General features: G+C 41.8%; 1 protein-coding gene across 2 annotated transcripts in view; it reads right to left on the bottom strand.

The window, feature by feature from the left end:
* Positions 1-20,653, bottom strand: part of OSBPL3 (oxysterol binding protein like 3) — a 204,289-nt gene extending 183,636 nt beyond the window's left edge. For both annotated transcript variants that reach the window (XM_034063572.1, XM_034063578.1), the window contains exon 1: positions 20,498-20,653. The gene's annotated coding sequence lies outside the window, so the exon portion shown is untranslated. The remainder of the gene's footprint in view (positions 1-20,497) is intronic.
* Between the last annotated feature and the right edge of the window lie 2,682 nt (positions 20,654-23,335).

Here is a 23,335-nt window from a genome sequence, read left to right as displayed (position 1 = left end):
AATAACTCCTAATTTCAGGTCTACACCCAATTCCTTGCTGCTTCTTTTTGTTACATTCCTCAAAATGCCACCACCCCCAGCTAGTCTGAAGTCCAAGCTTCTGTGATTTAATTTCAGGATTAGTTTTTAATGTATAAGCTTGTGTATTTTTAATAATCCAAAATAAAGGGTGGAAGTTTTTAAAACTAGAATAAGAAAAAACATGTGATGTGTTAACTTGGATATTTTAGATTAATCTAAGATTCTTTTGTTTGTGCTGCCTTTTAAAATTACAGATCCAATAAGAGCCTATTGACATTTTTACCCTGTAGAAACATGCAGTGGGCAGACACAGCTGGAATAATAACATATTTGAGTGGTGAACCAGCTTTACAATTTTATTACTCAGGCTTTCCCAAATCTATGGCTGGCATTTTTCCCAGTAACTCACAAATTAAGCTGTTCTATATTTGAAATTTCCAACTAATCATATCCTAAAAAACTTCTCCTGTTTAAAGCAACAAAATCACCCCACAATAAGCCTTCATCTGAAAAACAGTGGCTTTAATTCTTTGTATTATTTGTATGAACAATGCAAGAGTAATATTAAAAAAAAAAACTGATACACATTATAGACAATCACGTTTGTTACCAGGAGTATATTACATAACACACTGAAATAGCAGGGACCCCAGAGGCACCCCAAAGGAAAGTGACAGATACAAAGAACCACAACCTAATATTCTCCTTTACTAGGCACATGAGGCCATCAGCAGTGCTGTGCTACCTTCAAACACAATGTTGGCATAAAATAAAATAAAACTTAAGAAAGAAAATAAAGATCATAGATTCACAGAATGATTTTATTGGAAAGGACCTGAAGATCACCCAATTCCAACCCCCTGCCATGGACAGGGACATCTTCCACTGTAGCAGGTTGCTCCAAGCCCCTTCTAACCTGGCCTTGAACACTGCCAGGGATGGGGCAGCACAACTTCTCTGGGCAACTTGCGCCAGTGTCTCACCATCCTCACAGTGAGGATTTTCTTCCTAACATCTAATCTTAATCTACCCTCTTTCAGTTCAAAACCATTTCCTGTTGTCCTATCACTACATGTGCTTATAAAAAGCCCCTCTAAAATAAATATATTAAAAATAAGTAAATCACTAACCCCCTAAAAATCAAGAAAAATAATTGAGCTTTTCAACACAGCCCACCAGGTCAGACCTTATGCAGCAACTCCACAAGCTGAGGGACAGGAATGGCAGTTGTCACTTCTACCATTTCAATCTTAAAGCCTTTATCAAGCTAAGAGTTACCCAGAATAACTAGAATTTTCCACTTAATTATGTAGCCTCCTGTGTATGAGTTCAATGTTGTCTTCACAGCTGCAGAATCCATCAACTCCATGCCATCCAGGACAAGCCAAACGCAGGGGCCTTATTTTTGTCTGGTGTTTCTACAGGTATCAGGGAGCTGAGGCTTGTATCAACCACTTAGTCATCCCATAAAGCCAACTAATGCCTTTGTTGCTCCACAATCTTCCCACATTTTTGCGCACACAGGAAGTCCTCCTCCTCCCAAAAAGAAATTTTCCCTGCAACTTGCTCATCCAAAAGAGGTTTCATGTTCCCCAAATCACTGGGTTGCAGGGACCTAGTCTGGTTAGTGAGCACAGGGGTGCATCCATATGACATATTGTTTCCTAAGATTTTGCAATACACATGCACTTTCTAAAATCATCTGGGAAATTCAGACCAGGTTAACTGCACTGCTGATGGATTTTAAACTTTAATTTTTTTTACTTCACTGGCACAAAAACTTAAATCCACACTTGTAGAGACATATAAGCATTAGGAAAAAAATCTATAGCCTGGTATGTTGGAATAGAAGGATAAATTGAACAATAAACATATCCCACAGGGGGTTACTACAGCTCATGTGAGCATCTTAGAGGGATGCTCATTTAATGCAGAAGAGAGAAAATTAATAATTTGGTACCCAAGGAAAAAGGAGAATGAACATGGAATAATTGACCTTTTAACAACTCTACAACACACCCATTAAGCTGCTTTGTATTGTATTAGTTCCAAAGAAACTACACATTTCTGAGTATTTCTGCAAGAGCCTATCAGGAGCTTAACAACAACCTGATCTGCCAACAGTGTAATTTGGTGTAAATCTGCAACAAGCAGATTTCCTGGGGAGGAACCAGCCAATTCACTCTCTTCACCAAGTCAGCCATTTATTTCTGCTGCAACATCTACTAAAACCAGTAGAAACATGATTACATCATATATGGAAGTATGAAATTAATCCAGTTAATAACTAACCAGGAAAAACGCCAGATTTTTAGCCACACTGTTTGCTGAACCAGTTGACCACATGAAAGTTCTGCCAGCATATAGGAGGTGAAAAGAGTATATGAGGCAACTGCAGACAGGAGGGTAGAGCAGAACTACCCCTTTCAGAAGCAACACAGGATTATGCTGGTTTACACAAAAAATGGAAGTAGGAACAGAGTGATAGAGAACATCAGAAAGCAAGTGATTTGTCCAAAACAGTCTGTAATAGACATGTCTTCTAAGATTTAGAGCTCCGTGAATGAGGCAAAGGCTAGCAGTCATGCTGAGTCTGACTGAAACCAAATATTAAAATCTTGTTGTCTGCATGATGGATAAGCTAGTTAAAAGTGTTATTATATAGTGCTAGCTTTAACTGCTCTGAGCTAAATATAGCTTCCAGAATTTAACCTCAGCTCTTCTGTCTTTCCAGGAGGGAAAAACCTTTCCCATTGGAAAAAGCACACATGCACATTACCACAGAGAAGCAGGAAGCAAATCACTAAGATGATTAGGTTAAGAGTCTCCGACACTCATTCAGAACTCTTACTTTCAAGAGACCCATTGCTTTCCTGTTCCACTCCTCTGGTTCTAATTACAGCAGGTGATGGAGCACACATACTTGCATCTTTTCAAACTAAACCATTTTGTTGCTTTACTAGCAGACTACCAAATCTTGCTAATCCCATGTTTCCAGTCAAGATGTTGCCTTTACCAGCAAGCTGCCCCGGTACCCACACGCTCCTTGTGCTGCTTTGCTAGACACCACAGTGGAGGAAGAGAAAGAGCAAGTCTCCTGCATACATACACACACACACAGCCTGACCTGCGGCTACTGTTTTGGCATAACATATGAGGGGTTCCAAAGTCTGCTATGGCAGCAGACATTGCAGCACCCCAATAAAGGTGTGAAACAAGTTTGCTCTTCTGCCTCCTTACACCAAAGAAGAATTTAAAAGAATTTAAGGAAGAGCTCTACATAGCAGGCTTCAGTTTCTTTCTCTGAGCTGTGGGCTCCAGGCAGGAAAATTTGTCTGACAGCTAGAAATGTGTTCTATGGATTTAGCACTTCTGTTCATTGACCTTTGGTTTAGAGCTCATTATGGAACTGAATGATTTTTCTACAATCTGCAAATTTCCTTCTTTCCTCAAACCATCACCTGGCTTGTGCCCTCCTCCTATTTTCTCTCTGGTTTCATCCATCTTCTTTTCTTTACTGAGCTGAACTCTTGATTTTTTAGAGTTCTGGTCTTTTAACATCCTTGTCTTTGGTGAGGAAAATAATAACACAGCTTATAGAAAAGAAAGTATTTATCAGAACATATGAGTTGCTGAATGCCAGGAAACAGGCCAGCTGAGACTCCAGGACTGCCTGTGTCAGAGCTGAACATGCACTGTAGGAACACCAGCTGGAGGTCTACCAGGAAATATCAAATACGCTGAACATGACCAAAGGTAGAATGCCACAGCTTTTTCTGTCCTCTGACCTACCATTTCTGAGGTGCAGACTAGGCTGAATAGAACAGGTTAAAGGAACTATGTCCATTTGTTGCTTAAGAGAGATTTTAGGGTCACTTTACCCTGCTCTGCATTGGAACATCCATGCTCTACTCCTAACTGAGCTGCTGCAGAACAGAAAGGCTCCCTGCTATCAGTGCAGGCATAGATAGACTTCATTTATCCATTTCTGATAATGAACAAAATCACAACACTCATTGCCATCAGAATTTTTCCTTTTGGTAACAAATCAAAATGTGGATAAATAGCACCAAAAATAGGGATGAATACTAAAGGCACTTTGCATATTAGACCCATCACAGTTACAGATGGCATTTTTATGACCGACAATCACAACAGCCTATTTAGCACAGATGAGTGCTTAAAAAAAAGCCTCCACAACAATATACACAATATCATGCATCTACAACAGATAAACATACTCTTAGTGCTAACTGTCATGAATCAGAATTGAGTGACCTATAACTCCATAGGGCTCTTTCTAGTTGAGTTGTTCCTGCTCTCAGGCAGTGGCAGCCAAGTAAATGCACACAAGTCTCAAGCACCAAAGCACCCCTCACCCTCTTCCCACATTTAAAACCCACATGTAAGGTGCAGCAAGTAGAGACATTCCACATGCTGCTTTTGAGAAATTAGTAGAAAAACCCACGTAAGTGGAAGGATGGAAGAACAGTGGAGATCAGCCAAAGCAATCACGACATTAGTCTGGGAAAGTATACAAGCTAAGGTAGCATCACATAACTGTCCACTAAGTCTGGAACTGCAGATTAGCAAGACAGAAAAAAATAGCAGGAAAAGGTAATTTGTTTTCTTGTCATGAATAATAATAGAGATGCTTTACTCTCATCTCCAAAATTTGAACACCTGTGTAAGTATATCCCTTCTTTTCCTCTTAGTCTCATATGTATACACAAAAACCCACAACAAAGAAAAATGTGCTTCATCAGCCTCGGGTCAGGACATTTGAGGCCTAAACACTCCCAATACTTTCACAGAAGCCTTAATTAAAATGCAGTTATGGTAAAACAATAAGATCCATCAGTATATATACACTATCCTTCCAGGATTCACCAGAATAAATCTATCCAATCCTGCAGAAGCTGCAACCTATTCACACTAAGTTTACTCAGAAAATTTTCCCTGCAGAAAACAAATAGATATGGCCAGTTATGATGCCTACAAATCCAGAATCTATTAACCAGATTCTTTTCCCTACATCTGGACCTACAAAATTGCCTCAGCTGAAGCAATAGCTGCTGAAAACCTATCAACAGTTACTACTATATTTGTGACTTTATGGGGAAAAAGGTATATAAATATTTTCAATGAAATATACATATTCACTTAGGCACAGTTTGATTTATGTTTATAAAACATACTAAGTCATTTAAGTGAATGCTTTTGCAATCTGATCAAATGATTCATATGTCACCTTTCCCCTCCCTCCCTGCACTTCATGTATTTCCCTGCTGATCTGAAGCTATATTCTTTCTGAGTGTTCAAGATTACTTAAGATACAGTAAAAGAACAGAAGCTGGGGGACAGAATCTAGATATTATTTATATGTCAGGACTTCAAACAACTGATCCAGCTGTACCTCAAGGGATTTGATAAAGAAGCATTAAAATAAAGAGGAGAGAGCAAGATAGGTGAAACACTACCCAGAATCACTGAGCAGGACTCTCCTGCTGATGGACTCTCATCCAAGAGGCCTTTAGGACAGAGTGACACACTCAAGGAGGGATCTACAGATGAAAGCAAGAGGTGAGAGTTGTTGGGCACCCACACCATCTCCATATCTAACCTCTCTGCACTAGCAAAGGAAAATGGGGATATGGCCAAGAAGGATTCTTACTTCTGATCATTTGATAAAGGACTTAAAATTCAAATACAGATGGGAGCAGGGGTCAGGCATACAAGTAGTCTGCCTGGTAAACAGGCATGATCAGATAAAATATTGTGAAGTACTTGTAGTATAGCCCTCTTTTAAAGTACACAAAACTAATTAGCTTGAATTAAATAAAAGGCTAGATATCATAGGGACAACACAGTCTTACTGCCAAACACGTACTGAAATGTACATGCTATTCAGCAGACTTAGGGGCAGTACACATCTACACCACTTAAAAACTGATAGATTTAAACAATACAAACACACCACTACAGAAGAAGCAGCATAATCCAACTGGGTCCAAAAAAAAAGCACCTGAGAAAAAGATCAGCCCTGCTCAGAGTGCTGAGAGTCTGCAGTAGATTCCAAGAAAAATACCACAGTGAATTGGGCATTACAGGAGATTAATTTCTCTGACTCAAGCAGGTAATAAGCAAAAGGAACTAGTTTAAGTAGTCAGGTGGACTGAGGAATTCAGACCCTCTGAAAATGCTCAGCTGCTGCTTCATTAAATGTGCAGAAACAAATCTGGAAATGCCTCATGGGATGTAGTGTGCAGTAGACAACCTGCAAGAGGAAACAGGATTAACTAGATAAATAGCTTCTCCACAGCTCCCAAAAAGGCAGGGAAGGAGTTGACTAAAGAAGTTGCACTGCATATGTTAAAGAACAGAATTAAAACTTTCCAAAAATTGATTTAAAAGATCATTAAAAAAAGTTTGTCAACAACACATTGAAACTAAGTGAAGAAGTAACCTGGCAGTGAAAATTTCTTAGTAAAGAAACAAAGACAGGATGTCTACTATGAAATAGGCCTGGAAAGTTATCACAGACTGCATGGAATCAAATGTAACAGCTTCCTGAGCATGAATTGAGGAAAACAGATAATACTGCCATAGATTTCTGCAAGAAAAGGCAGATTAAATTATACACCTAGTTGCAAACATAGCTTTAATGAATTCTCAAACGACTGTGCCTACTTCATCTCTAGCTAACGCAGACATTTAAACTCCATAATCTATACTTCTAAAGCAGAGTGGGACATATTCTGTGATATGGAGAGCAAACATAATACTTGCCTTTAGAGTTGGAAGTGAGGGGAGAAAAGCCAAAAGGAATTGGCCCTACTACAATCAGTAACATGCAGGATTTCAGAGACAGAGTCAGAAGGAAATACCAAAGTCAAGGATAACAGATTAGTTTTTTACAAAAGAGAATTCTGGATCTCTCCTCTGGACGTGACAACAGCTGCATTTAAAAAAAAATAAAAAAGCTGGCAATAATCTTATTTAGTAGAAGAACTGCAAAGTGACTAAGTAGCTGGCAGAAAACAATAAAAAATATCAGGCTGGACACAAATCATGGGAAACGGTTGCCAAGAATTATCTTGGGGCTAGTGTTATTTTATAGTCCTACTAGTGGCAAGAGAATTAAGGTATCAAACAGTACTGAGGCACCCCTGGTGCACCAAACAACCAGAACACCAGGTGAGAGGAACCACATGAACAGCAGTACCAAGAAATGCAGTTCATCACTCCTGAAGGCAAGATCAGGACCCAAGGAGTAAGACAAGGAGAAATTTTTCCATGACATATGGAGTGACCAAGGAGGAAAAGGTACAAACATATATGAATTGATTACACATTCACTCCATCACCAGTTTGATGAAGGACTGTAAAGAGAAAAAACCTACCCTTGACAAAGTAAGACATTTCCTACAAAGACTTATAGGGAAGCGTTAAAAAAGTAATTGTGTATGGCCCTACCAGCATTTAAGCTAACCAGGAAATAAAACATATCACCTAAAATACACCTGAGATCAACACAAAATCATGCAAGATTGACGGCAGAAAATTGTCCTGAAGGAAATACCATGAGCATATGCAGTCAGCCCCACCACAAGATTTTCTGCATCTTTTCAAGTCTAAATGCAAGTTTTCTAAAATGACTGGGGGGAAGGGAGAGTTTCCCCACATGAACAAAGCAAAAAGTTAACCAGCTGACAAAGACTCAGAGGGAATGCAGATGCTCTTACAAACACTGAGATAAAATACCAATTTCAGACAGGTGTACAAAGTAGTCATGGATACATTACCCAAAATCCTGGAATAAAAGTTTTAGTCAAAACAGGGAAGTTTTGAAACAGTTTGTTAATGACACACTTTGGGGTAAAGCTCTGACTATTTTATGCTTGGCCACTTTACAAACAGGGATATACAAATGTATTGACTGCAACAACTATTGAACATAAGTACCCAGGAACTCTTCCAGTCCCATGATGTATCAGTACAGCCTCTTTCAGCAGGAAGTCATTACATACCACTTACCAATGTTACTATTGCTAATTTAATCTGGGCTGCAAACTGACATTGCTATAACACTCTAAAGTTTTCATTTATAAGAAGAAATTACTTCAGCTTTACTCACCTGAATGCATTTTTTTTGCGAATAACACTTTGTTGGGTTTTTTGAAGGCATATTAATTTCCAAAAGTGGCAGATCAAGTCCGCTGCACTCTTTAGAATCTAAGTTTAGGCTACCAGAGATAAGCAGCTTCTACTACATCAGTTCCAACAATGGAATTTGTTGATGTTTTCTTCTTGATTTCATGTTAACACTTTGCATGTCCATGACTTCCCGAAGATGATGACTGCAGTTTCCCGAGTTCTGGGCCTCAGATACACAGAAACAAGAGTTTCAGACCCTCCACTGCATAGAGGAATCAGGGAGATCAGAACAGTCTTCTTCAATTCCCTTCTTCAACAACCACAATCCAAGCAAAAGTCTAGTCAATCTATGCCCTGTTATTTTTGCTTGCATGCCTTCATTTCACAAAACATTCTTGCATGCAAACGCTCCAATGCTGCTCACAAACAGGGCTGAACATTTTCCTAAGGTCACTTGCCTGTATTTGCTCAGAAGACCCCCCCGGTTTTCATGGGACAAAAAACCACAAGAAAGTAAAAAAACCAATTTGGTCAACCAGAATAAGAAGTGAGGATTAAAGTTAAATACACTGATACAAAAAAACTATATCTGATTTACTGCCTTCTATATTTACATTCCTTACCAAATACCACCCTTTCTCTAAACTGTAGGCACATTAGGGTAGGCTAATATAGAAGGTATGGTTTTATTGATAAAGTAATGCATAACAGATGTACAGGCTACACCTTTTCTTTTAAGTAACCCGTTGCAAGGTAGAGCAAGTGGCAATGCACTTGCAGACTTAAGCAATAATATTAAGAATGAAAATCTCTCAAGAATTAGAGTTCTGCAAGATTTGAGTGCTGGGAGACAGGCTATAGCAAGAAAGGCATTACACTTTTCTCATAGTCAAGAGACAAGCTTTTGTTTTTTAGATTAGAATGTAAGAGTCACTTCACAGCAAGCAAAGATGACCCTTTTGCAGAAGGGCCCTGAAGACTGAACTACTATTTAATAGTCTGAGAAAACTAGAACTCTCAAACCAGAACAACTCTTCTGCACCGAATAGAGAGTGTGTTTATGCTACCATTCTAGTCGCATTAATGTAAACAATGCAAGCTCCTCTGGCAAGGAACATTTGTTAGTTCAGTGTGAACTGTCATTATCTCTGCATTATCAAGACTGAAATGGCATCCACAGATAGGAAGGAAAACAAGGATGTTATCAAATGTTGAGCTATAGCCCTAATATGGTCAGAGAAGGTGGAGCTGGTCTGACACCAAAGGGGAAGAGCAGTTTTGGTAGGAGGCTTGCCAGGCTGGTCAAGAAAGCTTTAAACTAGATGTGTTGAGGTAGAGGGGCATCATTCCATCCCAACACTCCCAGTCATTTGCCAGCACCTATAATAAATGCTTGGAGCAATGTAGAGATATTCCAGCTGCTCCAGCCAATGAACTGGCTTCATTTGAAGCTCGGTTCAGATGCCTCTACACAAACGCCTGTAGCATGGGGAACAAACAAGAGGAACTGGAGATGTGTGCACATCTATGGGGGTATAATAGGTATCACAGAAACATGGGATGGCTCCTATGACCAGTGTGTTTGAATGGAAGGTTACAGGCTCTTTAGAAAAGACAGACCCAGCAGGCAGGGAGGAGGAGCTGCTATTTATGTCAGTTATAGGCTGGAGAGTATGGAACTGTGTCTGGGGACAGGTAAGCAGTCAACAGAGAGTTTGTGGGTTAGGGTTAAAGGAAGAACAGCTATGGGGTCATTATTGTGAGCATCTGTTACAGACCGCCTGATCAAGAGGAATCTGTGGATGAAGCACTCTACAGACAGATAGGAACAGCCTCATGCTCACAGGCCCTTGTTCTCATGGGGGACTTCAACCACCCTGATATCTGCTGGAGGGATGGTATGGCCCAGCACAAGCAACCCAAGAGGTTCCTCGATTGTGTGGAAGACAGTTTCCTTCTGCAAGTAATAGAGGAGCCAACAAGGAGAGGTGCCATGCTTGACCTTGTGCTCACCAACAGGGAAAGGCTGGTTGGAAATGTGATGCTCCAGGGCAGCCTTGGCTGTAGCAAGCATGAGATGGTCAAGTTCGAGATCCTCAGGACAGTGAGAAGAGCGTGCAGCAAGCTCACTGCTCTGAACTTCATGAGAGCAGACTTTGGCCTCTTCAGGAGTATTCTTAGTGAGGTTCCATGGGATATAGCCCTAGAGGGCTGGGGGGCCCAAGACTGTTAGTTCATATTCAAGAATTACCTGCTACAAGCTCAGGAGTGTTGCATCCCAACTAGACGGAAGTGCAGCAGGAGGGCCAGGAGACCTCCTTGGATGGATAAAAAGCTGCAGAGGAAATTTTGAAGGAAAAAGGAGGCTTACAGAAGGTGGAAACAAGGACAGGCAGCCTGGGAAGAATACAGGGATGTTGTCTGGGAAGCTAGGGGCCAGCTTCGGAAAGCTAAGGCCCAGTTAGAATTAAACTTGGTGAGGGATGTTAAGGATAACAGGAAGGGATTCTATAGGTACGTAGCGAATAAAAGACAGACTAGGGACAACATAGGTCCCCCTCCAGAAGCTATCAGGAGAACTGGCTAACCTGGATTTGGAGAAGGCTGAAGTTCTTAATGACTTCTTTGCCTCAGTCTTCACTGGCAAAGGCTCTGACCGCACCACCCAGGCCTTGGAAGGCAGATGAAGGGATTGTGAGAATGAAGACCCTAGGCCCACTGTATGAGAGAATCAGGCTCAAGACCATCTTAAGAACCTGAACATGCACAAGTCTATGGAACTTGATGAAAGCCATCCATGAGTCCTGAAGGAGCTGGCAAATGAAGTTGCTAAGCCACTGGCCATCATATTTGAAAAATCATGGCAGTCAGGTGAAGTTCTTGATGACTGGAGAAAGGGAAATATAACCCCATTTCCAAGAAGGGGAAAATGGATGACCCAGGGTATTACAGACCAGTCAGTTTCACCTCTGTGCCTGGCAAAATCTTGGAGCATGTTCTCCTGGAAGGCATGCTAGGGCACATGAAAAACAGTAAGGTGCTTGGTGACAGCCAGTATGGCTTCACTAAGGGGAAATCCTGTCTGACCTATTTGGTGGCCTTCTATGATGGGGCTACAGAACTGATGGACAGGGGTGGTGCAGTTGATGTCATCTACCTGGACTTGTGCAAAGCGTTCGATACTGTCCCACATGACATCCTTGTCTCTAAATTGGAGAGACATCAATTTGATAGGTGGACCATTCGGTGGGTAAAGAACTTCTGGATGGCCGCATGCAAAATGTTGCGGTCAATGGCTCAATGCCCAATTGGAGACCAGTAACAAGTGGTGTACCTCAGGACTTGGTGCTGGGACCGGTCTTGTTCAACATCTTTGACACTGACATGGACAGTGGGATTGAGTGCACCATCAGCAAGTTTGCCAATGACACCAAGCTGTGTGGTTTGGTTGATATGCTGGAGGGAAGGGATGACATCCAGAGGGACCTTGACACACTTGTGAGGTGGGCTGATGCCAACCTCATGAAGTTTAACCATGCCAAGTGTAAGGTCCTGCACCTGGGTCAGAGCAATCCCAGGCACAGCTACAGATTCAGAGCAGCCCTGTGGAGAAGGACCTGGGGGTGTTGGTCGATGAGAAAATGAACACAAGCTGGCTTCAGTGTGCGCTTACAGCCCAGAAAGCAACCGTATCCTGGGCTGCATCAAAAGGAGCGTGACCAGCAGGTCGAAGGAGGTGATCCTGCCCCTCTACTCTGCTCTCGTGAGACCTCACTTGGAGTATTGTGTGCAGTTCTGGTGTCCTCAACATAAAAAGGACATGGAACTGTTAGAACATGTCCAGAGGAGGGCCACGAGGATGGTCAGGGAACTGGAGCAGCTCCCATATGAAGACAGGCTGAGAATGTTGGGGCTGTTCAGCCTGGAGAAGAGAATGCTGCGTGGAGACCTCATAGCAGCCTTCCAGTATCTGAAGGGGGCCTACAGGGATGCTGGGGAGGGTCTATTCATTAGGGACTGTAGTGATAGGACAAGGGGTAACGGGTTCAAACTGAAACAGGGGAAGTTTGCATGCATTTTAAAAAACCCAATTATGTCCCATTACTTGAAATTTGATCTTTTAAAAGGTGAGATTGTCACCAGTAAGGGAACATCAGTACACCAGCATTTGCATGCATATAACATTACAGAAGAAACTGACCTTATGTACTTATTGGTTCCTGCAATAAAAGAAAAAAAAAAATAAATGCTACAAGTCACCCTCATCAAACACTACATTTTGTGAAAGTTTGACAATACTTTTTTTTCCTCCTTTTTCTTTGAAAAGCAAACAAACAAAACCCCACAAGGAATATAAACAGTAAGCCTCATCTGCCAAAGTAACATCACAGCAACAGCTCTGATGTTGATTTTCAAGTAGAAGTGTTGATCCTGCCGAACTTCAAAGAGTACAGTACAATAAAGTATTATACATAGGAATATAAGCTGTGAAACTAAGTGTATGTGCACGTGTGTGCACAGAAGCCTATGATTCAGCCATCCTGTGGAAAGCTTTAACATCTCTAAATCTGAAATGAAACTCCATACAGAATAAAACATTATTTCAGCAGTGCATTTTTATTCTTATTCTAAGATAAGGAATGTTAAAAAGCTTCCTTCAAAAAAACAAACTGGACACAAGCTAAAAGTCAAAAACTTTATCCACAATAGCAATTCCCTACCTAAGTTCTCCTTTCCCAACAATCTGACATTCTGTAAGCACTGAGAGATATCCAGTAAGTGAGCCTTAGTTCTATAAGGTTTATGAGTTCATCCTAATGCCCTTCTGGTTCCAATGCCTCACAGACAAGACAGGTAGATTTACAGGACAGTAACAAATCTGCAGACAAACTCAGAGATACAACTTTTTTTTTTTTGTTAAACAGGAAAGAATGAATGGGTTTTACATTTCCTGAATTTCAACAGCTGTAGCAGTAAAGCTTTGAATTGATACTTCCTAGCTGGGTCACTTAGTGAAAAAAGTATTAGCACCATTCAGTTAAGGAATACATGAATCAGTCACACAATACTCTGGCATGATATTTTGCTCAACATCCAAACTTCACATTTCATTTCATATCTGGTTTTTTTTGAGTGCAAGGTTAATAATAACAAAGTAAAACCGCTCCTCATACCGAGGTCAGAAATCTAAATCCCAGTGTGTCTCAGTGCATCCTAACAGTGGTACAGACACCACAGTGCTAGGCAAATACAGTAAAAGTCCACAACACATCCCAGTTGTCCGTCATTTTATTCAATAATGTTTATTGATTCTAGTAAGGGTACCATACTGAATTCACTTTTTAAAACACAGTAGCTTTCCTGCCAAGACATGACAAAGTCCCGTAGACCAACATCTAAATTCTTTTCCTTCCATTGTTAGGCCTTAATCAGAAAGCAAACAAGAAATATCAAATCTTCTTCCTAAACATGGTTGTTATTGTAGTTCTATTACAGGATTAGATTTAGCCTAGATTATACCTCTTCATATACAAATTGCTTGTTACCTGACCTTAGTATTGGCAAATTAGAAAACCCCATTAGTTCTAGTTCTCTTAAGTCTAGAAGTCAAATTCTGTCAAACACAATCAATTCTCCATAATAAACCTATTCCAACAGTGATGCACCCTGTTGTATGAAAGGTGGCTGCTTACTGATGCAGTTAAGACCCAGACAAGACTGGAGAAAAATACCAGGCTGCTTTTCCAAAATCACTTCTAGATCTAAGAGAGTCTGAAGAGCAAAGCTGCACTCCATTCAACTTCAAAATACATTACCAGAATTATCACAGAATGGTTGAAGTTGGAAGGGACCTCTGCAGGTCACCTGGTCCACCCATCCTGCTCAGGCAGGGACACCAGCCCAGGACCATGGCCAGACAGTTTCTGAATATCTTCAAGGAGAATTTCCGCAAGATCTCCAGGCAATCTGTGCCAGTGCTCGATCATACTCACAGTGAGAAAAGTACTTCCTTATGTTCAGAGGGAATCTCCTGTGTTTCAGGGCCCACTGCCTCTGGAGCTGTCCTGTTACACATATTAACAAATGACAAAACCATTATCGGAATTTTATCTTTAAAGGAAACTAAAAATGGCTGTTTTAAGTAATTTAACTAACCCTATTAACAGTAATAGCAAGGAAGATGCAGTTCCGAGAAGTTTCCAAGACACAATAGCACCAGGCTAGAAGACAGAGCTTATTAACCACTTCTACTAGCAAAAACCCCCCCAAAAGTTAAGGAGGTGGTTTCTCTTCAGGCATAGTATTTGTAACACCTTTTGCTTGTTATTTTTATTTCTTTATTCCATTACTGTTTACTTAAAAAGCAAAAGACTTGTAATTTTTCAGCAATAATGCCAGCTCCAAATAGCTGATGTGTGCTAGGCAGCTCACTTCTTTTGAGCTGGTAAGACCACTGCTAAAAAAAATATGGACTAGCAAGTTCTTGGAACATCTGCTATCTAAATGGCTGTATAGCTCCCAAGAACTGAGAGGTCATGTGCCACTGAGCTGCACAGACACAGATACATCCGACTGCAGGTGGGAAATCCCACACAGTTACCAGATTGCAGAAAGGTCTCTCAGCAAGTACCAGCCTGCCTGCTTTTGGCAACCAGCAAGGTAACAGGGAATTAAGCTGAAAAAGCCACCACAAACTCCTACCATAGTCATCTTAACAAGCTAGCAAAGACTCAGTAGCCCACATCATTCAGAACTAGCTTCATCATATGAAGCTCCCCCGTATGCAAACGGCAATCACTAACAGGTCTTCAAGATCCCCGTTGCTACTGATGATTTACACTTTGTTATTTTAAAATGTTCAGGCAGTACTACAGAAGAGTAACAGACACTCACTGCTTCTTTTTAAGATACACAAGACAGTGACCCAACCACTTCCACGGTGAAACTCCTTCCTCCCCCACTACATTGTAAGTTGCACTTCAGATTCACAGTTTGTGCTGTCAAAGCTTTGTCTCTGGAATCTCAGTACTCGTGTTTGTCACAAGCAAAGGATATAGAAAGAAACAATAGAACCATTCACTCTCCTTCAGAATACAGTATTTTATAAGACTATTTAATAAGTTTCTTTTCTAGCAATGCAATTGCAGCCAGTGTAGTCCCAGGTGCCAGCATGAGCAAGATGTGTTATGCATCATGTCCAGGGGAGACGCTGCTATTGTGCCTTGCAGCCTGAGGAAGCAGCAGAACCTTTCTGACAATGAAACTTATCAGGGCTGGTTTCAAAGCTATCTGTTGTCACTGCAGACAGGACAGCAAAAGTCCTGTGAAAATAAGAATTGTACATTTCACTTGGGGAACTAAGAGTACAAATAAACTCTATCTCTCTTCGAGGCTATTTTTCCAGCCACCCTGGAAAAGCACTTATCTTGGAAGATAGTGAGACTCTTTAATGCAAGCAGTTGGCAAGACGGAAGAAAGTTGTGCCCAAAATCTGTATCCTGCTCCACTCATATAAAAACCTGAAGGGCAGGACTTAACCTTCTGTAACAAGCAGAATTAACAATGACATAGATAGGCTTGTACACTAAGAAGGATAAAGTCTCCTGCACACACAGTTCTCTTGGTGATTGACAAGCTGCTTAGAAATTGTCTCTTCTGTGGTTTCAGCAACTCTCCAGGGAGAAATAAGCTATCGTGTAAGGCAAATGGGGTATACCTGCACAGCCCTTCTTTATTGGAACCATTAAGACCAGGAACTATATGAAAATGGAACAGACTGAAGTTAAACAGTAACAATGCATACACTGAATGGGAAAAGCCTCCAGAATCACAAGAAAAAGTAGCATTAAGTCTGTGACCTAAGTTACCGCCATAACAGATAAGAGATGACACTTCTGATAATAGACTTTTTGCAGTATCATCACAAGTGTTGATAACAAAATTGGCAGAAATTAAGATGAGGAAAGAGTATGAACTACATTCAGCCAGGGAAACATTTCAAACTTCTACCCTAGAAATATTAATCGGAGGATACAGCAAATGCCAGAAAGTTTCAGGTTTTCCTAATGGCAACAAAAAGTCATTACTGAAATCCAACAGGTATCATTTCAGTAAGCACAGAATAGTTATCAACACTGGTATAAACAAGGATTGTTTTCTCACCTTTACTATTTTGTATTGCTACCATCTCTGTTCAAAGAATAAAGTTCTTTGAACAAGCAATGCATGACACCTGCAGCACCACATAGTACCTTTTCTTTTGCTCTGATTATTTTTCAGGTTTCATGTCGGCCAACATGCAGGCAGAACCTGACGCCATCGCTTTAAAAGTTGTGAAAGACGAATCAAGAAAAAAAATCTGCATAATACCACATTCATGCATTACATTGGAAGGCAGAAAAAAGGGAGCTGTGTCTGCACACCCATATTAACATGAGTGTCAAAAAAAACATCCAGAAAGAAAGAATTTAGTGTTGACATGGCAGCAGCTGTGTTTGCCAACCTAAATAGGATACAGCCATAAAAATCCCACAACTTAAACACTAAAGAGGGAATCTTCAGTTCAAATATTTGTAATTTAACTGGACTTTAAAGTGGTAAATCTAGAAACACAGATACATACCCACCTCTTGGTCAGACAAGGGACACAGAGCTTGTCTAATATGCTATTCAGTGACTTCAAAGGAAGGATTTTTCAAGTTCAGTCTAAATTGTAACAAAATTGAAAAGCAGTTCACAGAGATGCATAAAGAATCATAACCACAGCCTTCCTTCTGTGACTTACCAGATGCTATTAGGCTGCCACTATCTTTATCTCAGTCTGTCTTACAGCCAGATATACAATTGGTAAGTTTGGAGATTTCTTGAGCTAGAAACTCATAGCAATTCTCAATGTACTACTTCAGCTTAGGACTTAGAGGTCAGTGAAAGTCAGTTCTCACTCTTTTAACTTCCCCCTGTTGCACATAACTGGGATTCCTGTCAAGTCACACTTATCAGTATTTCCCACATGTCTAGAATAGCTTCAGCCAAAGACTGTCAATCATCAGCAAACAGGCATTGCAAAAATTGCTCAGCACCTGCTACATGAAAAGTGGCTCAACTGTATGTCTTTACATTTGTGGTTAGCATCACGGAGTGCCCAGACACGGAAATAGGATTAAGCACTGCCATGCTCAGCGCTGCACACCAACACGTGACTTCTGCCCTGAGGAGCTTGCACTGAGTCAGTGCTGCTCTGGCACACCAGGCAGGCGGGAGCTAAGCTGCACTGGGCTGAACTGGCCAAATACATTTCTCTGCCTCTGCTAGCGCTCAGTGAGAGTACTTGTTGTTTTTACTAACAAGGAAGATACCAGAATTGCTATTGAACCCATATTAAAAAAGAAAAAAAAACCTAACTCTGATCATTTAACAATTATCTCAGTTGAGATACCTGAATACAGAAAATCATAAAGAATTTGCACAAGTTCTGTGTTTTCTTCCTCTGCTGAGACTGTCCTCAAATTTATTTTTATTTCAAGCAACTTGCAACAACGTGCCATAAGTTTCATATCAACAGAGCTCCAAAAACACTACTGCAACACTGTGCTAATTCATGTCATAGCTTCATATATAATAGAATCTGCTATTTCTGAACATATGCACTACATGAAAGTCACAAGCAGCTTCAATAACTTTACATGAGCAACAAGATAGAACAGATTGAAAGGAGGAGGAGTTACAGATATCCTGCCTCTCAGGATCAGACTCACAGCTGTGCTTTTCTTAGCTATTATGCTTCCAATTTTACCTAGATTGTCATATTCATTAGCATCAACGCCTACATCACTCGACCTTGAAGGCAGGCAGAAAACTTTGCTCTAAGGTAATTAATATTGAGGGTATATGTTTTACATTAGCAGAATAAGGACAGGTACCCACAACAGGACAGAATGTTAAATACACAAAACCTCCTTGTCCTTCAGATAAAGGAGAAACTAGAGCAATGTAACATGTGCTTTGAGGCACAATATTCAAGAATTTACATACTGGTACCACAACTGACAGCTTCAGGAAACCAAAACCAAAGTCTGTCCCCCAAAGTATGCTGCTTGAACACAACCACAAATGCACAAGACAGACACACAAATCTCAAAGAGCAGTGCTGGGTAAGTTTTGTAACAGAAACATTAGTCCCAGTCTGGGGAGCTGTTCGCCAGAACTCACAATATCTGCAACCTATTATCTGAAACTTGATACAGGAAAAGGCAATTAGGTTCTCCTAGAAGTTTCTTCAGCTACCATAGTAGTGGTGTACCACAGTGTTTATCCCTCAGCCTTTTACCAGCAAAACTTTGAGCCTTTGGTGAGTCAAATCTTAACTGAAATCAATTGAGATTGACTTCAATAAGACCAAAATATGCTGATATAAATACTATGCTGCTTCTCACATATAAAAGTACCTCATGTCTGCACAATCATGTATTCTGCTGCCTCATTCATCACTGCATCTTTTTAAAATGCACATTACAGCAAATAAGATTTAAGCCTAAAACATATTAGCAATTCATATAAGTTTCCTTTCAATGGGAAGGCTTTCCTCATTTTGTACCTAAAGCACTGTTTACAGCAACTGAAAACTCAATTTTTCAATGAGAAACCACAAGATCCAAGACTGCCAGAGTAATGGCCTATTTCACTCTACTTCTACACAGCAGGTAACAAGACCTCCAGAATGCAACAAATGAAGAACAGGCTGTTAAAGTGACACGCATGTGTTTATAACAGATGTGGTTTGAACTAGATCCAATATTCTTTACAATGACATACAGCTACTAAAATAAATACAGTTTTGTATAAAACACAGTATACTGACATTTGCAAAAGTGTCTGAGCCAGCCACGCATTCAGTGTTGCAATACGCAGACTCTAGCCGAGTCTCACCATCACTTCCTGCCCTTGGTGAACATGCTAGTAATTTCAGTCCAACCACAACTGTTCAATGCACACTCATACACAGCATCTCCAACCCCTAAAACAATCTAGATATTACAGAAAAGGGTAAGAGAGGAAATAAACAGGGCTGGGGATATCAGAGTAAAGAAAAAAGAATAATGAATTGTGAATGCTATTGCTTTGGAAATAGACTAGGAGCTAAAGTGGAAAATATTTAGCTTAATCTATTGGGACTACACCAGAGGGAGTATTACTTCAGATTTATTTTCCTTTTACATTTTCATTAATAAAAACAAAGCTCATGGAAATCAAAATTGTTGTTATCTATGGCTTTACAGAAAAAGTCCATGAAAACACCTGCTTTGAGTACTGAAACAGACTTACAAGCACTGTTGAAATTAACTAGAGTGAAACATTCTGAACTCTATCATTGATCGATGAAAGTCAAGAGATGAAGCAATAACCAACTGTTCCCTATGCCCCTTCTCAATAAAGTGCAGAAGGAAAAACACTATTACCGGCATTAGAGGCCCAGAACAAAAATGTAAGGCACACAAATTACCTTACAAGGCAACGTGAATTTATTAAACGCCCTTTTCTCCAGCCATTCCAGATAACCTCCCTCATGAAAATAAATCAGTAAGTGCCAGTGAAACGCACCGAGCAGTTCTCGAGTAATGGAGTATTTAAATGCTCGTAATGCCTAATTTGTCCTCAAATGAAAACTAAATCAACCTTGAAACTGAAGCGGCTAGACTTAATTAACCTATTTTCTTAAATATATGAGCAAGGAAAGGAAATAACTAACTAAAACGGTGTCGATTTTTACTCTGCACGCACACAGAGAGCTACAGACTGAGACGAGAGTGACGGCTCTGCAAACATGCCCAACATTTCCCAAGTTACGCTTATAGCCAGATCCGTTCCCCAGAGCACACAGGAAGGGGGAAGCTCTGCCCTCTCCCCTTCCCTCCGGGAAATGCACTTCTTGGTGCCGGGGGTATCACAGCTAATCCGGAATCCGCTCCGTCCCAGTGCCACAGGGCACGCAGTCCTCAGCAGCACCCTCCTGAAGCAGGAAAAGGTGTTTAAGTTGGCGGCCGCTCCTGAACAGCCGCACGGAGCTGTAACCGGGCGGCAGGGACTCCCGACGGCCGTTGGAGGGGCTCTGCTGGAGGCGGGAGGGTAAGGGGCGGCAACAGCAACCGCCGCCAGCCCGCCCACGGCCCGGCGCGAACCGGGCGAGAACGGTGCCTTCCGTGAGGTAAAAGGACACTTTACTCCCGTGCACAGCTAGCACCTCAGCGCGGGGAGGCACAACCGTCGCCAGCCCACCCGGGGGATACGCCCTGCCACGCCGCTTCCCACCTGAGCTCCTCACCTGCCGAGCTACCGCCCTCCGGGCACCTCCGCCATAGCTCCCGGGCAACTGCACCCCACAGCCGGGAGGAAGGAGTCGGACAGCAGCGACAACCGCAACCATAAGGGGCCGCCCGCTCCACCTGCGCCGGCCCTGGCGGGGGCGCGTGGAGCTGCACCTCTCTCCGCTTCGCCTTGTGAGGAACGGCCACGAGCGGGGCTGAGGGCGGGGCCGTCGCGCTTGATTGGCAGAAGAGCCGACCAATGGGAAGCGCCTGCTCACCCTTTCCTCCCACCCCCTGCATGCTAAGGAGGCGTTATTCCCGCCCAGCCCGCCGGGCAGGGGGTGTTTCCATGATGTCACGGGCAGCGCCTTGCAGGCAGGTGGGGCGCGGTCCGTCCGAGGCCGCGGGCTGAGGTGAGGTGGAGCTCACAGGCGGCCTGGAGCGGCTGGTTCACGGTGTGCAGAGGAGCGGGTGGCGACGTGCGGAGCTAATCCCGTGTTGTCCCCGCAGAGCCTCGGGGCTAGGGGAAGCGGGGGCTCCCTCTGCCGACACTCCCCGTCGGGGTGAAGTGTGAGCGGCCGCCGCCAGAAAGGGGTTGTTGTGGGGTCGGCGGACCCGCAACGGCCTGACGGGATCAGCGGGCGGGGAGCGCTCCCCTTGCCCTGCTTTGCGCGCCCCCTCAGGAAGGGCTCCCCGGTTGGAGAGGAACACCCCTTCCCGCCCCCTCGCTTCCTAAAATTAGCGTGTTCCTCCGAGTCTTATTTAAAAAGAAACGACTTGAATGACTAATTGGATCCGAGCCGTTAGAAGGGCTCTGGACTGCTTCCACGAGCCCTTTAATGTGTGTGCTAAATCTTTCCAGAATCGTTAGTGCTTGTGAGGATGTAGACGGGATATGACCTGGCACACAATTCGCACAGGTTTTATTTACAAAGTGTGATTTAATCCATACTTGGAAGAAAGGGAGGGGGGTGGGAAGAACCACCCTGTTTTCTCTCCTCAGCCTCATGTGCTCAGAACTGATCACCTGTTTTTCAATTCCATTCAGAACTTGGTGCTTTTCTCAGCTGGAATGATTATGGGAAACAGAAACCCTTTTCAGCATGTATACCATTCCTACTGCATTAGAAAAGAGCAGAAGCACTTGGAAAAGCAAGCTGGAGTGACATCCCAAAAGGTAGGGAGGGTATTAATGGATGAGAACTTGTGGTAGCATAATTCAGGAGTAAAGCTGTACATTCAGTTTTGAATTAAATCTTACAGGGGGGTGAGAGACAGCAAGTTTGTTAAGAACACTATCCAGCAGAGGTTTCCCAAACCATAGACACCAAAGGGACCCAAGCACCCTGAATGCTCTTTCAGAGCTGGCCTAGGTGCTACTAAAGCAGAGAGAGCTTCTCTTGCCTTTCCTGCTGTCTGTAGCCATACACCCTGCTGACAGCTTAAGGAGGTGCTGTTGACACTATTAAAATGCAAGTAATGATATTTTGGTCAGCATCAAACAACAAAGCCAATGAAAGCTAACAGAAGCAGTTTTACTTCTGGTTGTATTGTTTAGTGTAGCTTCAGTTTGCTGCTGTATGGGAATTGAGGCATTGCCCAGGGGTGTTTATCACAATAGCTTATAGCAATTCCTTAGGTTTCACGTTTTATGGAAGTTTGGTTTTATAAGTACAAATCTTAGGACAAAATTAACACTATCCTTTTAAAGTGTGCAGTTGTTGAACTAAAAGCACCAAATAGCCTGCAGCAGCAAAAAGGAGTATTTAGGAAACTGGAATGTGTTGATGGTACACTTTTCTAGGGATCGCATAATATAATAACACGCTGTTAGGTAAGAGTATGTGTCCTATGCGTGTATGGCCTGTTCCAGCTCCCACTGAAGCCCAGCTCAGATCACCTCTTGATTTAGAAAGGAACTGGGTGGTTCCCTGAAGATGTACAGTCTCCAGGCCCTGCAACAAAAAAGAAAGCAGAAATGAAATTCTCTTCCAGTCCGCAATCTCTATCTTGAATCCTGCTGTGTAGGTGCTACACTGTTTGAGATTCCTGAAGTATTTAGGACACTTCCTGTGTTCATCACAGCAAAAAAACACGGACTGAGCACATCTATATGAAATTATTTCACTGGAATTATATTAGGAAGCAGTTTGATCTTTCTGTGGATTTAGTGCTTTGTTTTCTTTTGTTCTACCCTTCTGTTAAACAGAAACAATGAAAATATATTGGAGTGCTGTCTTTTCCTGGACTAAAGAAAAGTTTATAAATAAATTAATAAGCAACCCTTTGAGCCCATTTCTTTTTGTTAGAAAATCAACAGACAGAAAAATAGGGACAGTCTGTTAAATGAGATGCCAAAATACGACACGATTCTACACATCAGAGGAAATGTATAGGCAGAAAGCCTCTGTCTGAATAGATTGCTGTTTTTCCTTCTTAATAGATCCATCAACACAAATCCATCCGCTTTATAATAGTAAAAGGAAGGTGGTTAGGGTGTTCCTTAGCACCATGCACTTAACCTTCGATTTATCCTTGCTCTTTGGTTTTTCTGTTCTGATTGATGGAGCCTTATGACACTGTAATCTTCCCAGAGCTATTAAGCAGAGGAACTCCATTCTGCATAATCCAACAGGTATTTTTTTAATTCAGTTTGCCTTTGATCTAATATAATTCAGACTTAAATTACATGGTTTGAATGAAAATGCTACCACTATGTGTGTCCTTTTAGCTTGCTCTTTACTGTGGTTTTGTAAAGGTGGTTCACAATAATGTTTCCAGTGCTGCAATGAAAGGGATTGTCTTTTGATTTCCAGGTTTTAATTATGAGGTGAAAATAATTACTGCGTTTCTGT

This window comes from Melopsittacus undulatus, chromosome 1, assembly GCF_012275295.1.
Source record: "Melopsittacus undulatus isolate bMelUnd1 chromosome 1, bMelUnd1.mat.Z, whole genome shotgun sequence".
Classification (NCBI taxonomy): Eukaryota; Metazoa; Chordata; class Aves; order Psittaciformes; family Psittaculidae; genus Melopsittacus; species Melopsittacus undulatus.
Note: the sequence above shows the minus strand (reverse complement) of the source record. Positions and strands in the feature narration are given on the sequence as shown.